The 10,721-nt window shown below is 35.4% G+C and overlaps 2 pseudogenes; both read left to right on the forward strand.

Annotated features, from left to right (window-relative positions):
- Positions 1-491: 491 nt before the first annotated feature.
- On the forward strand, positions 492-1,857 carry LOC129061713 (elongation factor 1-alpha 1-like; annotated as a pseudogene).
- Positions 1,858-9,458: 7,601 nt separating this feature from the next.
- Positions 9,459-10,283, forward strand: LOC129061672 (serine/threonine-protein phosphatase PP1-alpha catalytic subunit-like; annotated as a pseudogene).
- The last annotated feature ends 438 nt before the right edge of the window (positions 10,284-10,721 follow it).

Genomic DNA, 10,721 nt, shown 5'->3' on the forward strand with positions numbered 1-10,721 from the left:
TTTAAAATTTTCAGGTAGGTCAAGTGTGTTTATGTTTCTAGGTTTGTGAACTGTTTATATAGGAGATATATGAGTATCTAAAACATTTCTCCTAACTGTAATTATATTTTTAAAAATATCTGCAGTAATGCAATAGATGGGGAGAGTACTGCCTATTTACATACCATATATAAAACTTTATATTTGCATAGAATTCTCCTCAATTTAACAACACATACTTTCTTGCAATAACTACAATTATTTAGTAAAAACAGAAACCATTAGAAAAAGAATCCTTGGCCCCCAACTCTTGATTGCAACTATTGTTTTCATTCTGGATTTTAATCATGGGATTGTTATTGCTTCCTGGGATAAAATGTTCCTTCAAGGGCATTTGAAGGTGATTTTATTAGGGCAATGTTAAATGCTTGAAGAATATGAAACAACTTCCTTGCAACAGGTTTGCTGCCAGAACACAGGTGTCATGAAAACCACACAAAATCAAACTAAAAATGGGAAAGGAAAAGACCCATATCAACGTCACTGTCATGGGACATGCAGATTCTGGCAAGTCTATCACTACTGGCCACCTCATCTACAAATGTGGTAGGATTGACAAAAGAACCATCAGAAGAGTTGAGAAGGAGGCTGCTGAGATAGGGAAGAACTCCTTCAAGTAATGCTTGGGTCCTAGAAAAACTGAAAGCTGAACATGAGTATGGTATCACCTTTGCTATCTCCCTCTGAAAATCTGAGACCAGCAAGTAGTATGTGACCACCACTCATACCCCAGGACACAGAGACTTTATCAAAAAACATGATTACAACACATCCAAGGCTGACTGTGCTGTCCTGATTGTTGCTGATGGTGTTTGATGAATTTGAAACAGGCATGTCTAAGAACAGGCAGACCTGTGAGTATGCCCTTCTGGCTGCCATACTGTGTGAGAAACAACTGATTGTGGGTGTTAATAAAATAGGTTCCACTGAGCCACCCTACAGCCAGAAGAGATGCGAGGAAATTGTTAAAGAAGTCCTCACTTACATTAGGAAAATTGGCTAAAACTCTGACACAGTAGCATTTGTGCCAATTTCTGGTGGGAATGGCAACACCGTGCTGGAGCCAAATGCTAACATGGCTTGGTTCAAGGTATGGCGAGTCACCTGTAAAGATAGCAATGCCAATGGAACCAAGCTGCCTGAAGCTCTGGATTGTATGCAACTACCACCTCCAACTGACAAGTCCCTGTGTTTGCCCCTCCAGGATATCTACAAAATTGGCAGTATTGTTACTGCCCCTGTGGGTCGAGTAGAGACTGGTGTTCTCAAACCCAGCATGGTGGTAACCTTTGCTCCAGTTAAAGTTACAACTGAAATGTACCATGAAGCATTGAGTAAAGCTCTTCTTGGGGACAATGTGGGTTTCAATGTCAAGAATGTGTCTGTCATGTTTGCTGTGGCATTGTGGCTGGTGACAGCCAAGATGACCCACTAATGGAAGCAGATTTCTCCAATCAGGTGATTTTCCTGAACCATCCAGGCCAAATCATTGCTGGATGTGCACCAGGGCTGAATTGTCACATAGCTCATGCTGTTTGCAAATGTACTGAGCAGAAAGAGAAGATTGATTGTCATTCTGCAAAAAAGCTGAAAAATGGCCCAAAGTTTTTAAAATCTGGTGATGCTACAAATCGTCAATATGGTTCCTGGCAAGCCCAAGTAGGTTGAGAGCTTCTCTGACTATTTTACTCTAAGCTGTTTTGCTCTTTGTGACATGAGACAGACAGTTGTTTTGGGTGTCATCAAAGCAGTGGTCAAGAAGGCAATGGAGCTGGCAAAGTCACCAAGTCCTCCTCGAAAGCTCAGATAGCTAAATGAATATCATCCCCCATACGTGCCAACCAGTCTTAATCAGTGGTGGAAGAACGGCCTCAGAATTGTTTGTCTCAATTGGCCATTTAAGTATAATAGTAAAAGACTGGTTAATGATTACAATGCATTGTAAAACTTTCAGAAGGAAAGGGGGATGTTTTTTGGACCATTTGGGTTTCAATGTGTGGTGTGTGTGTGTGTGTGTGTGTGTGTGTGTGTGTGTGTGACAGTTTTGAAATTATTAGTTTTTAAAATCAGTACTTTTTAATGGAAACAAATTGACCAAAAATCCATCACAGAATTTTGACACTCATTAAGAAAAGTTTAATAAGAGAAAAAGAATTGAAAGCTTACAATCCCTGATAAGAAATAATATATATTTGAGCAAATTGTTGATGAATTATATTTTTACAATATCCTGATATTGTCAAGAGGAATCTGAGGAATTAAAAAAGTTTGATTTTTATACTTCTTTGATTATTGTCTCATTCATGATTTGAAAAATATACTCAATAATGATTCAGAAAAACATTACCAAAAATGAATTCATTTTTTCTTTTAAACTCGAACAGTGTCATCAATATCTACTGTAAATATTCAGTAATGCTTTTAATCTTATAGGTGAGAAAATGACATACTTTGCCAGCACTATATTTTTAACATGATTTCAGTAACATCAATATTATTATAATTAATAATTACATCATGCTTTAGAAGGAAAGTACAGAGAAGGTTGGTATTAACATGCATGGCACACTATTGTGATATCAATACTCATTTTACTGTTCAGATTTTTTTAAGCTAATAGCTGTCAAAAATACCCATTATAGGCTAGTCTATAATTTGTGGAAGTCAAGTAATACATTTTTTCTGAAGGTATAATGGATGCTCCATGGAGCAATTATTTTAGAAAGACAACTTCATCTCAGCTGTCTTGTGCCAGCAGAACTATTTAAGAGCCCAAGATGCATAATTCAACATGGAAGGGCTGTCAGAGTTGAGAATACCTTTAAATTATAAAAACTTAGCTCCACAAGTCAGTTATAATTATAATGGAAATGTAGTTTTCTGTCATTTTATATGGCAAACATCTCTCCAGAAGCAATTTCGTGTGTTAAAATATTTTGGCAAAGTGACTTTTGATTCCAAAGGGATACAGATTATCTGGTTTTTATACCTGAATATTTTTCTTACAAATTGAGTTTAACAGAATGTACTGCTTAAGATGGCAAACATAAGAGTACAATTAAAATCCCATTGGAAAATCTCAGGGAGACCATAGGCTACAGTAACTCACCAAGACAGGTCTGGTTATGCACAAAAATATATTATTGTAATAGCAAAATATGACAGGCAGTTCTTCATCTGACATCCAATTATTTTACATTGCAAATATCTGAATATAAAAGCAGTTGCCATTTTAGATAGTCTCTTTTCCTAGCAAGTATTTTCATAATTAAAAATTGAAGTGAGGAAGTAATTGTTCAAGGTCTTCCTGGATTCTGAGGTTTATTGCCTTTGACTACTTACCCAAAACTTTCTACTCTCCAGGTGGGAGATTTGTCTTCCTCTTGTCCTAGCAAAGCTTTAAGTATCATGGGAGACTAAAAAATAGTAATTTTGTTTTTTTAGAGCATAAGTTACAGAATAAGAGCACAGTAACATATATCACATATTTCAGGTCTTTCTCTAAATTCCAATGTTTACATGAGCCTAGATTCCACAGTTGTATTCCATCAATATTCAGAAACAGGAGTTATACTGAACATTCAATTTTGCAAATTACCATTAAAAACACTTCTTGAGGGCCCTGGCTGGGAAGCAGGGTTGATTAGAGTGTCATCCTGATACATCAAGTTTGCAGGTTCTATCTCTGGTCAGGGCACATACAAGAAGCAACCAATGAAAGTACAAATAAGTGGAACAACAAATCGATGTCTCTCTTTCTCCTCTCTCTCTTTTTCTCCTCTCTCTCTCTCTTCTCTTTCTCTCTCTCTCTCTTTTTCTCTCTAAAAGAAGCAATAAAAAATACTTCTTGAGGACAATGTTACTGTTATATTTGTTGAGTTTATATTGGCATTCTTCTCATATTGGACATTAACAGTAAACTGTTATCCTTTATTCCAATTAGTTGGATAAATTTTAGGTTCTTGATTTATTTCCAAGAATTATGTGTGTGTGTATAGTACTTTAAAATAAATGAATATAACTGGGTGATATTATTCAAAATACTTAATTACTCAATTAAAAAATCAAGTCAGAATCATATCCAATTAAAGTAGATTGAGTGAAATAGGTTATAACTTGAACTTGATTATGTTTTAAATTCAGCAAATGTTTGTTGAGTGAATACTATGTCTGAGGTGTTTTTCTAGCTACTGAAGATATAGTAATAAAAAAGAAATACACAAATTCTTTTTTTTTCATGTGGTTTATAATACTCATTTAAAAGAAAAATAGAAAATCCAGTTGGTAGCCTGACCAGCATGGCTCAGTTGATTGAGGGTCAGACCTTAAAATGAGAGGTCGCCGGTTCAATTTCAGGTCAGGGCACATGCCTGGGTTGCAGGCTAGGTACCCAGTTAGGGAAGTGTGGAGCAATCAATCAATCAATCAATGTTTCTCTGACACATCAGTGTTTCTCTCCCTCTCTTTCTCCTCCTCTTCCTTTCTTTCTAAAAATAAATAAATAAAATTAAAAAACATAAAGTGTACCATTCAATGGATTTAGAAAAAAGAAAATCCAGTGGGCTATAAAAAGCTTCAGAGATAGTGTATTTAATTTAGATTGTTTTATTATAAGACTTAAATAATTTCTAGAAAGAAAGATATAATTAAATAAAACCAGGGTCCTAAATTATGTTTTTTGTTTTAAAAGTTAAAAAAATTATAATTGCCCTACTATACATGAAATAACTGAAATGAAAAACAAAAGCATATAAACTAAAAAGGGTGAAAGGGAAAAAGCTGTATTTTTTACTTATTTTATGACTGTTGCTTTAATTTTCATTATATCTTTTAATATACATAATTATATTGAGGAGTGTAATTTTCATTCTTTAGTTAAACACTGAGAATTATATATTCTTAACAAGTTGTACATTTAAAAAACTAATTAAACCAGGTATTTCTAACTCTTCAACTTCTACCAAATTATTTTTTAGGAAAATTTTACAGGTCAAACAACCTGAGATGATATTTAGAAATACATTTAATTCATTTCTTTGCCTCTGAAAAGAATCTATCATTCCTAAGGAAGATGAGTTCTCCAAGATAACATATTATAAATATCTTATTATTTTTAGACTCATCTGGAGCATGTCTTTTTCTCTTTTGTGTTGGAATTTTTTTGTTAAACACACATACACACACATACAAACATATTTAAAAAAATAATCAAGGGTTTAAGTTAACTTTGGAATGCTAAACTTTTCCCCTAAAAATAATATATACTTTCAATTAGTAACTGATTTTTTTCCAAAATACTATACAGATAAAATTATGAATCCTGTATTATTTTTATCCATTATAATAATATAGTCTTGTAGATATTGCAATGTACTGATTTCTTTATCATCACCAGAATTAAATGTATTTTGCTGAAAAATTGAATGTAGTTATGGTATTACATTATTGTATCACAGAGGTAATCATTATCTAGAAAAAACGAATAATGCATTACAGTAATGCACTACATGTATGATTACTTCTAGTATAATTCAGTATAATGCGTAAATTAATTCCAAGCAGCTTCCTAATTTTATTTCAGTAAGGCAAAATCACAAGTCACAGGGAAGGAGAATATAAAACTTAACCAACATTTTATTTGATTCATTTTGTCTGAATCATGAACTGTTATGATGCATGAAGTTTCTGAAAATGTTAATTGCTTTAGAAGAAAATTTAATAATTTGTCTTTGGTGATCACTGTGAATAAACAAATGGAATTCCGAACTGACATGGTAATATGCAAAGTTCTATTGATATGGTAATGAAGTGGAAGAAAATTAAAAAGAGTAGGAAGAAAGAAAAGAATGATAAAGAAAAAATAGAGCAATATAGAAGGAACTACATAAAAAAGAAGTAGGAAGTTAAAGCAATTTAGAGGGGATAGATACAAGACAAAAAGAGAAGAGAACATATGTGTGTTCAGCAAATTGGAAAACTAAATAGGCAAAGCTTTCAGTTTAACTTTGAGATTTACCTTTCTTGTGTTCTTCTCTAATATAACAGTTCAAATGGAGACTTAAAATTAATGCTATAAATACAGTCTTTTAATACAATGCTACATTTTGCAGAATATTACATTAGGTCTTTCTAATGAGTCAACAAAATTTCTACATTGCCCTCTAATACTCTAAAATTAAGAAATTTAATAATAATTAACAATAAATATATGCATTTAATAGAGGAAGAGTTAGTTGTACAACTTTTATGAAGCTCGGTTCTGCACTCAGCTCAAACTGGGAGGCAGCGTGACTGTGGCGTGGCATCCGTCAACACTCTTCTTTTAGAAGACACAGACATTTTGAAGTTGCCTCATATTCTCGTCAACCAAAGGAACAATGTGTCCAGCTTTTCACATAGACATAAGATCTTGCTTAACATTGCTAATATAACTTCCTCTCTCTTTCTCCTTTCTGCATCTCTCACTCTGCCTTTCTGTCTCCTACTCGTTTTTGAATTCTCTCTCTTTCTTTCTCTGCCTTAAAGATCACTAATATAAAATCCAGCTATTAATTTAATAGAATCAGGTATCTCTATTTACTATTCTGTGTCTGAAGCTATTAAGTGTAGAAGTAACTTTTTTATCTTATTTTACTTGTGTAATTTGTTTTAAAGTTATAACTAGATGGTTAAAGTGGCCTTAAACATGTTTCAGCACAGTTTATTTAGTATTGTGGATGCCATATATCATAAAATTTAAAATAGCAAGTGATAGAAATAATAAAGACATATTATTGATCAAGAGTGATGGTTAAATCACAGAAAATTTTAAAAAACCTAAACCTAAAATGGTAGAAACTACCTGAGTAGTAGCTTATTTGGATGATCTGTTAACTGTCATAAAGTAATACCCCCTGCGATCTTTGTACTCTACACACTTTTTTTTTTGTATAAGTAATGTAGGCACTCTCAAAGCTTGTTTCTCTGCAAGAGAAATTGAATTTTTTGAAACTCAAGAATAATATACAAGCACAGAATTTTGAAAATATACAAAATCACAAAGACAAATATCCCCAAGTCACTGAATATCCCATTAACATCCCCAGTGTAACATTCAGTTTTCTAATTGAGATTTTCACTCATGTATGATATATGGATATGTGTATATCTATCTATCTGTCTGTTGGTCGGTCTATCTACCCATCTAACTTCTTACATATCTAATAAGTTTAAAAAAATTGAATTCTGCAGTGCATAGGAAAAATCATGAAAATAATTGTTGTTCAGGATCAGTATTTGATTAAACAGTAAGAGACAAAAATAACATTTTATTTTTGAGTGGCAAGCATTTGTAGGAATTAGTTTCTGAACCAAATTCAAAGTATAAGCAACAAATAATTAGGGTAAAATGGGGATGGGAAAGAGTGTAGGCTGTATAAGAGAGAGAAGATGGCAACTGATATAAACCTTGGATATTTAATTTACTACTTTTTATTGGTGTTTGATTTAAAGATACCATTTTATAAATGAAGTGGCTGTGGCAAATGCTGTGTGTTGTGTTTCACTTTCCCTAGATTCCAGAATTTTCCCTGGATAAGTATGATGTTTAGAACTTTGTCTCCTCTCAGATTCCATTTTTTCTTTGCTTCTCCCCATATATATTTACTTCATAGGTCCACATAACTTTTTAATATAAACTGTAGTAAAAACTACAAATATCTAACTCTTTTGATATAGCCTGAGGACTGGTACAATGGTTATGTGGACTTAGTTGAGGGAGCAGGCCCATCTAAAAAGAACTCTATGCTTGCCTATGGTTCTAAAATCAGTAGTTTTAACCTAAGTTGCATTTTATTAGACTGTGTTAGAGCCAGATTCCATCATAGCCAGGTCCACCCTTTCCCTTTCTTCCCATTTTCAGGGAGCTTTTATGATCTAAAAGATGTCTTGGTCCAATATTTGTGAATTCTATTAATGGAGGCATTCTTGCACTTACGTCAAGTTATACAGCATATAAATGGAGGATAAAAGGATTACCAGATTATAAATCAAAGGAGAGTTTCTGGCAATATAAATCTCAGCTATGTCAGACTCTTGTGTTAATGGAACTGCAGAATTCCATTGGCCAGTAAGAATTTAAATTCTATGTTAGAGACCTCACTAATTTTTCACAGTACTTCTCTTGGTAAAACACTAAAAAATAAAGTGGGAGGTTTGCAAGAAATTTTCTTTCAGGTCTTGGAAATGTTTTTTAAAATAGTGCCAAAAGTATTATTGGCATTTGAAAATGTATTATAACACCCATATTATACAATTCTAAGCTTGTCTTGGAATGTATTTAGCACTTATTCACTAAAATAAAGTAGCCAAACATGTTAAATGCAACTAGATAATATATTTAACATTGAGATAAATGATGAGATTTCACCAATGGATTGGAATTCAATAAGACAATGTCTGATAAAGTCAAATGATAGAATTACATATGTTTAAGGTAATCAATTAATTCAGTTAAATATGATAATAATATTTGTGTTTGTGATTATGCCTGTTTTATACCTACTTAAATACAGGATTAACTAGTTGTTGGAATTACATGGTTTAAGCAGTTGTGTTTGGCAAAATAGTAATTAGCTTTATCTTTAAATATATATCTAATATTGATATACTTGGAAAAGTTAACTTGGTTCATTAAAAGTCATATGGTTATTTTTATTTTTAGGAAACTCCATACTGTTTTTCACAGTGGCCTCACCAGTCTGCATTCCCACAAACGGTGCACTTGGGTTCTCTTTTACCCTCATCCTCACCAGCACTTGTTATTTGATAATTTATTAATGATGGCCATTTTGGCAGGTGTGAGGTCATATCTCATTGTGGTTTTAATTTGCATCTCCCTCATGGCTAGTGATGTTGAGTATCTTTTTACATGTCTAGGGAGCATCTGTATGTTCTTCTTGGAGAAGTGTCTATTCAGTTTTTTTCTCATTTCTCAGTTGGATTGTTTGTCTTCCTGGTATTGAGTTGTATGAGTTTTTTACAGATTTTGGAGATTAAACCCTTGTCCAATGTATCTTTTGACCCAGCAATTCCACTGCCCGGAATATACCCTAAGGATCCCAAAACACCAGATCCAAAGTATTCATGAATCACTGTATTTATGAAAGTGTTCATAGCTTCACTATTTAGAATAGCCAAGGTTTGGCAGCAGCCTAAGTGTCCAGCCCTTTTTTGATATAGCCTGAGGACTGGTAAAATGGTTATGTGGACTGAGTTGAGGGAGCAGGCCCATCTAAAAAGAACTCTATGCTTGCCTATGGTTCTAAAATCAGTAGTTTTAACCTAAGTTGCATTTTATTAGACTGTGTAGATTAAAAAACCGTGGTACAGGCAGGAGGCAAGAGCAGTGGGAGCTGCTAGGCCTGTGTGGCAGAGCTGCCATGTCTGACAGAGAGAAGCTCAACCCAGTCTCTATCATTGGTTGCCTGCTGGAAGTTCAGGGTTCAGGCCTGGAAAGAATGTACAGCTGACAGAGAAGGAGACCCATGATCTATGCTTCAAACCCTGGGAGATTTTCCTGAGCCAGCCCATTCTTCTGGAGCTGGAGGCACCCCTCAAAATCAGTGGCGATATCCATGGCCAGTACTACAACCATCTGCGGCTGTTCCATTACCGGCTTCCCTCCAGAGAGCAACTACCTCTTCCTGGGGAACTATGTAGACTGAGGCAAGGGGTCGCTGGAGGCCATCTGCCTGCTGCTAGCCTGTAAGATCAAGTACCCAGAGTACTTCCTGCTCCATGGAAACCACAACTGTGCCAGCTTCCACCACATCCACGGCTTCTGTGATGAATGCAAGAGACTCTACAGCATTAAACTGTGGAAAACCTTCATGACTGCTTCAACTGCCCGCTCATCGCTGCCTTCATCAACAGGAAGATCTACTGCCATGGAGGTCTATCCCCAGACCTGCAGTCCCTGGAGTATATTTAGCTATCAGGAGGCCCACCTCTGTGCCCGACCTGGCGCCATTGTGTGACCTGCTGTGGTCTGACCCTGACAAAGACTTGCAGGGCTTGGGTGAGAATGACTGTGGCGAGTTTGGCAACACAAGTCCATGATGAATGTGGACAAGACACTCAGGTGTTCCTTCCAGATCCTCAAGACTGCTGACAAGAACAAGTGGAAATATGGGCTGTTCAGTAGCCTGAACCATGATGGCCTGCACATCACGCCACCCTGTAACTCCACAAAAGCCAAGAAATAGCATCTGTGTGCCACCCTCTGGCCCATATGGTAGATTGTACATAACCCATGCACCCATGGAGGTTCATGCTGGCCTCCTAGCCCTACTGGTCACAGGGAATGTGGAGCCTTGGTGTTTTCTGCTATTTTTTGTTTGTTTGCTTTTAATGATTCAATAGCAGCATCCCATCCCCCAGGGCTCCCTCTGCCTGTGGGTTAGTGGCTACAAGCAAGAACCTGGGGCTGAGGCTGCAGCTTAGAGCAAATCAGGGCCAGATCATTGGTTTCCAGTCTTGCTTGGCCTTAAGGCTGGCAGCCACATCCTGGGCAACCCACCTCATCCCTTGAATAAAGGTCAAAGATGGGAAAAAAATTAAAATAAGGTAAAAATCAGTAGTACATTTACGCAATGAAATGCTACACAGAAAAGAAAAGGAGAAATTCTTGCCTTTTCCGACAG

This window comes from Pteronotus mesoamericanus, unplaced genomic scaffold (genome assembly GCF_021234165.1).
Source record: "Pteronotus mesoamericanus isolate MK-2021 breed Mesoamerican mustached bat unplaced genomic scaffold, CSHL_Meso_final scaffold_651, whole genome shotgun sequence".
In the NCBI taxonomy this organism is placed as follows: Eukaryota; Metazoa; Chordata; class Mammalia; order Chiroptera; family Mormoopidae; genus Pteronotus; species Pteronotus mesoamericanus.